Consider the following 6,418-nt stretch of genomic DNA (forward strand, 5'->3'; position numbering starts at 1 on the left):
CTTGGATCTCCCTATTACATTAACACAAATTGTTGAGTCACAGAAGACTTTCTGACACATCTAATTCCATCCAAATTCAACTCAAAATTTTTTATTCTGACTTTGTTCTTCTTGGAGGGGGGAGCAGAAAATTACTTCCTATTTCTAAAGAAAAATAAGAGTAGTCTTCATAAGAGTGCCTACCATCCATACCCAATTATAAAACATCATTTTGATGATTCAAGCAGAAATGAACCAAGAGCATATGGCTTAAATCGTCTCTAAAATAAACATGGGTTTAAAAATTAAAGGATATGTGCTTGGCAAGAATGAATTTGAACCTTGTCTTTTGGAAAAACATTGAAAAGTCATTATACTCGATTTTTGAGGCAACTAGTGAATCATAATAGTGTGAGTCGACGGAACTCTTCAAAGATATGAGATGGATAGATACATACACACATATATATATACACACTGATAGATACATAGGTAATAAGTCATCTATAGGTAGATATTGCATAGCAAGACACTGTAATTTATATGTCCCAAAGATGCACACTGAGAACAAGGAAGAACAATTAGCAAATCTCTTAATTAGGCTTGTGTTTACATTTCCATTGTAAAGATTAATAATTTATTTTTTTAAAGTTAAATATCTTGGCTTTGCCAAAGCCATGAGAGTCCATGCCTAAATGAGAGTGTTTGAATTTAACCAAGTGAAACAGGACTTTGAAATATGCCCAGATCATCTATCATGTGGGCACTCCTATGGGAGATGCCAGAGTTGCTTCTGAGAAAAGACATTCTCTTCCCTCTTGGGAAGGGAAAGCCTCCTTCTTTTGTCAAAAGAGCCAGAATTCACTGCATCTTTAAAATGACCATACTGGGAAAGTCAATTTCTTATTCTTTCCTCTGCATCCAGAGTAGAGTGAAAATCTTCTTGACCTTTAGCATGAGGGCTATAAATTGACTTGGGAAAGACTGTGTTCTCCATCCCCAAGCCCTTCTCTGTGACTCTAGAAAAGTCACTTAACCCTAATTTCCTAGTCCTTACCATTCTTCCACCTTGGAACCAATACTTAGTATCAAAACTATTCACTTTTAAAATGGTATATAATCAGGTATACTTTAATAAAGCATGTTCCAGTTTTAAGACAGAAGGTAAGGATTATAAAAATAAAATTAAATATATAAATAAAATGGAACGTGAATAACTGTATAAAACATTTCTATAAAGGGGAGAGAAAAAAGGCTGGGGAAATTCTGAAATTTAATTTAATTTAATTTAATTTGAATTTTACTTTCAAACTTTCCCCACCCTTTTTTTCTTCCCCCTTTTTATAGAAATATGAGCTGATTAGATGATCTTGGGCAAATAATTGGTTTTTCCGTATCTCTTTTGATTTTGTCATTAATAAAATGTATGAGAACAGATAAAACATACAGAAGATAGCTAGCCACAAAAGTAATGATAAGACAAACTAGTTCCAGAAAAGATCACTAATTATTAGTACACGTGTCAAGAATGAAAATTAGGGTTTTTTCCTTTTGCACAATTGAGAATCTAGGAAGAATAATGATTGCATAAAAAATGAATCTACATAGCCTCCTACCCTGATTTCCTAATAGCTTTGCATATTATATAAACTATTTTACGCTGTTCTCTAACTTTTTCAAGTGGCATATGTATCTAATGTCCATTTAACAAAGAGATTCAAATTCCCTGTATTAAACCACTGTTCTGTGGTATTAGGAATTATTTCAGTTTGCGGCCCCTCTGGACAGCTAGATGCTGGCTCTAGTCTTCACTGATGAAGTCTACTTGGACCTAAATGAATTCCTAATTTGGAGGCACTTTTCAGATCTCTTTTGTGGTCACTGTCCCACGATGTGTAACACACAAGTTTCATTTGGTGTTGCAATCGAAACTATTGAATCTCAAAATGGAATATAATTAGGGCTGCTTTAATAAAGCATGTTCCAATCTTAGCCAGTAAAGGGTGTCATATTTCTACCAGCAGGTTTAGGCAGGGAAAGAAAATCTATAGCTTTGTCAGGGCAGACTGAATCAGAAGCATGCTATCAGGCAGAAAAGCTATTGTTTCAACTGTTGAAGTCACCACAGAGCTGGCTCTATCTTGGGGGCTTTGTACCAAGGAAATAGAACTCAATGGATGACATGACCTAGGAGAGCTAATAAGCATTATATATACAAACTCATACATATGTCTTTATATATGTGCATATATGTAAGTGTGGACCCTAAATTTTGTATGGAAAAAGAGTGGAGATGTTTTATAAGCATGTTTTCTCTTAAAAACAGACTCCTGGAAACACAGAAGAAAAACAACTGCTTGAACACATGGGCTGATGGGGATATTATTGGGGATGGACACTAAACTATAACTCTAGTCCAACTATCAATAATATGGAATTAGGTCTTAATCAATGATACATGTAAAACCCAGTGGAATTATGCATCAGCTAAGGGGGCTTAGGGGGTTTGGGGGAGAGGGAAAGAACATGAAACATGTAACTAGGGGAAATATTAAAAATTTAAATTAAATAAATAAGTAAATGAAAAATACAGACTCCTGGAGATGGCATACCCCACTCATAATAATATCAGAATTTCCTTAGCCCTTTATAGTTTACCTAAAGTATAATATTTGGGGATCACAATGATTCTGACAGATAGATTCTTTGTATAATATTATTATCATCCAATTTTGCATATAAGATAATTAATTGAGGCAAAACTTTAATGAATTTACCCATACTTGCTAGTCATGTATAATAATTCAAAACCCAAATGTTTCCAGATTCTAGTAGATCTCTGCCAAAATCCTGCCAAAATGAGGGGGGCAATCCAGAGAAACAAATGCATTTTACTCACCTGTCACTAAACTACTGTTCAGATACTGATTGATGAAGGATAAAATTCCTTAAATGGTGATAAAAGTTAAATAAATTCTTCTCCATTGAAGTCAGTTTAAATAGATCTTCTTGTTTATCTTATTTTTAATTATTTACTTATTTTAAAAATTATATTAAAAATTAAAAATGGACAGTTTTATTTTTAACATTCACTTTTGAATTCTAAATTCTCTTTTTCTCTCTATCCCCTCCTCTACCTATCAAGAAGGCAATCACCATTATAAATGTGAAGTAATTGGGGGAAGCTGGGTAGCTCAGTGGATTGAGAGTCAGGCCTAGAGATGGGAGGTCCTAGGTTCAAATCTGACCTCAGACACTTCACAGCTGTGTGACCCTGGGCAAGTCACTTGACCCCCATTGACCACCCTTACCACTCTTCCACCTATGAGCCAATACGCAGAAGTTAAGGGTAAAAAAAAAAAAGAATGTAATGTAATAAATGTGAAGTAATGCAATACTTATTTCCATATTGGCCATAAATGCAAATTATTTTAAACCAAAAGAACAATATTCACAATATCAGTAAAGTAAATGAAAAATCATTCTACAGAAGCTACATTCCATTCAACTAAAAATCAACAAAGGTGCTTGAGACCAAATAATCAAATCTACCTTCCTCTTCATGGCAGAGAAATGGAAGTCTACTAGAACAGAATGGTGTATTTGTTGTTGGCCGAGGTAACTGGTTCGAGTAGTTTTGCTTAATTCTTTTTCTTCACAATAAGGAGGATGCAATGTGGGTGGGATAGGGAGGATAGAGAGAACTTTTTTTCCTCTCCAAAATGAGGACAGAGAGAACTTTTTTCCTTTCCAAAATGACTGATATAAAAACTTAAGTTATTGATTAAAAAAAAACATTTCAAATATATAAAAATGGGTTTCCAATCATTTGGGCTCCTCTGTGATATTTAAAGTGTAGGAATTTTTCTTTTTTATAATAAAATCACTGTTTCAAGGAGAAAGGTGGGCAAACAGTAGCCATTACTTTGTTGACAAATAGCCAGCTTGGATTTTCACAATAAAAGAGGAAAATGTGCCAAAAGGACCATTTTGGCAACAGCAACCAAAAAAAAAAAAAAGTGGAAAGAAGCAAGAATACTGAAATGTCTCAGAAACAGACACTATAATTCTTTTTGTTGTTGTTGTTTGTTCATTACCATTTACTGAGTAAAAACATGTTTAGTTACTCTTGACTTGCAAGTACAAAAGGGAGGCACTTTGCCATCATCTCAATGTGTTCGTGTTCACTTGGGGTTATATCCTCAAGCACAATGAACTCACTTGACTCAAACAATTGCCAAATTTTATTTAAAGTTGGCCAATAAGTCATCCTTGTATCATCTGCTCCATATGTAAAATTTGCATTTTTAAAAACCTGAGAATAGTTTTCTGGGAGAAATTCAATTCATTTGAATACATTTCAATTCAAAGAACACTTATAAAGCATTTGAAGGGCTGGGCACTATGTAGAGCTTTGGGAATAGAAAGATGTCCTTCTTTCTTCTTATACAAAGATATACAAACAAACAAACAAAAAACCTAGTGCATGCATCTTTAGGAAGTCTACATTAAAAAAAGTTTTGTAATATCTGGATATAATTTCTGGATAGAGAGAAATCTCTCTTGAAAAAAAGAAAAGAAACACTTAAACATAATACTAGTACCTCATCTGACAACGAATATGGCATTCTGCCTCTAATGGTCTTCTATAAGTTTTCTCCTGATTCAGAATTCCTCAGCATGTCATTTCTAAATCCACAATAACATTTTATAATAACAATATGCCACAGTTCATTCATCCATTTCCTAATCAACAAATACACACATGTTTATAATCCAAGAAGTACCACTATGAGTATTCTGGTCATGACATACACTCTGAATTTTGGGAGAGTAGATTTCCAAGGGTATAGAGAGAGGGCAGACTCCTTTGGATCAAAATTTTATAGAGGAAGTCAGCCCAGGAGAAATGAAAAGCTCTCAAGAATAATATTTTTCAGGACAAAAAGAAATTAATCTAATAAGGAAGAAATAAGGGGTTTGAGTAGATTGATGTAAAGACACAGAAAAGTCATTGAACAACACAGATTTTTAAAAGATGAAAAGATTATTTAATTGAATAAATTTGAGTACGAATGATGTCACAAAGAAATAAGGTTAGTAAGGAAAGATAAAAATAACAAAAAGGGAATTTTTTAAATTTTTTGAAGTTATATTGGTGGTAAGGCAGCTGAGTGGTACAGTAGGTAAGAGTCTTAAGCTTTGAGTCAGGAAGGTGTGAGTTTAAATTCTGCCTCACAGTTACTAACTATATAACCTTAGGCAAATCGTTAACCTCTCATGATCAATTTCCTCATGTATAAAGAGCATCTGTCTCACAGAGTTGTTGAGAGGATAAATGAAATAACAGCACTTTGCAAACCTTAAAGTACTATATGCCTTAAAGTAATAAAGTTATTATTACTATTAATTATTATTATTTTAAAAGTGTGATATCAAAGAAGGAACAGGACTACTGATTGGTGGGAAGGTTATGATAAATGATGATAAAGAGAAGATATTGCTATTCAATTGTAATTTTCTTTCTAATTTTTCTCCCATTGAGAAATAAAATTGAATTAGAAAAGATAAAGCAAAAAAAATATAACAAAGAGTTTATGCACAAAGTACATGGAAATTTATCATATGAAAATGTTGCCACAATTTTTTTTAATCCTTACCTTCCTTCTTGGGGTCAATACTGTGTATTGGTTCCAAGGCAGAAGAGTGGTAAGGGTAGGCAATGGGGGTCAAGTGACCTGCCCAGGGTCACATAGCTGGGAAGGGTCTGAGGTCAGATTTGAACTTAGAACCACCCATCTCTAGGCCTGACTCTCAATCCACTGAGCTACCCAGCTGCCCCCACCACATTTTCTGCTGAAGATAAAATATGATAAAAAAAAAAAGAAAAGCCATTCAAAATTATTTGATTACTGTTTTATGTCCATGAGAAAGGCATTTTGACTGCAAATGATGGATAAAATAAATAAGGAACTTATATATTGCAAAAGTAGAAAGTTAGCAAGAGAACACCTTGTTGACCTTGATTAGTTAACATCATCCAAGAAACAACTAAATGTCAGAATCACAAGAGCAGTCATTAATGATTTGTTGTTAACTTGTAAAGAAATTGGTCATCTGTACCCCAGCAATCTGTGCTTGGGCCAGTGCATTTAATGCTTTTTAATCATTTACTTTGTTAAAGTTACAAATTATTTTATTGTGGCATTTCATGTGGCACATAGCTAAAATGAAACAATTATGTGATATAGTATTTCACAAAAGTGAAATAGTTTCTGCCCTCAAAGATTTTACATTCTATTGTTCTTTTTAAGAAACACCATGTAAGTGTGCTTTTCTTTATTTTCCTCCTCACTTCTTTCTCTCACTCTTTCTGCTATATATATATATATATATATATGCATATATATATGTGGATATGTATGTATATTTATATGTG

Source organism: Gracilinanus agilis, chromosome 1 (assembly GCF_016433145.1).
Source record: "Gracilinanus agilis isolate LMUSP501 chromosome 1, AgileGrace, whole genome shotgun sequence".
In the NCBI taxonomy this organism is placed as follows: domain Eukaryota; kingdom Metazoa; phylum Chordata; class Mammalia; order Didelphimorphia; family Didelphidae; genus Gracilinanus; species Gracilinanus agilis.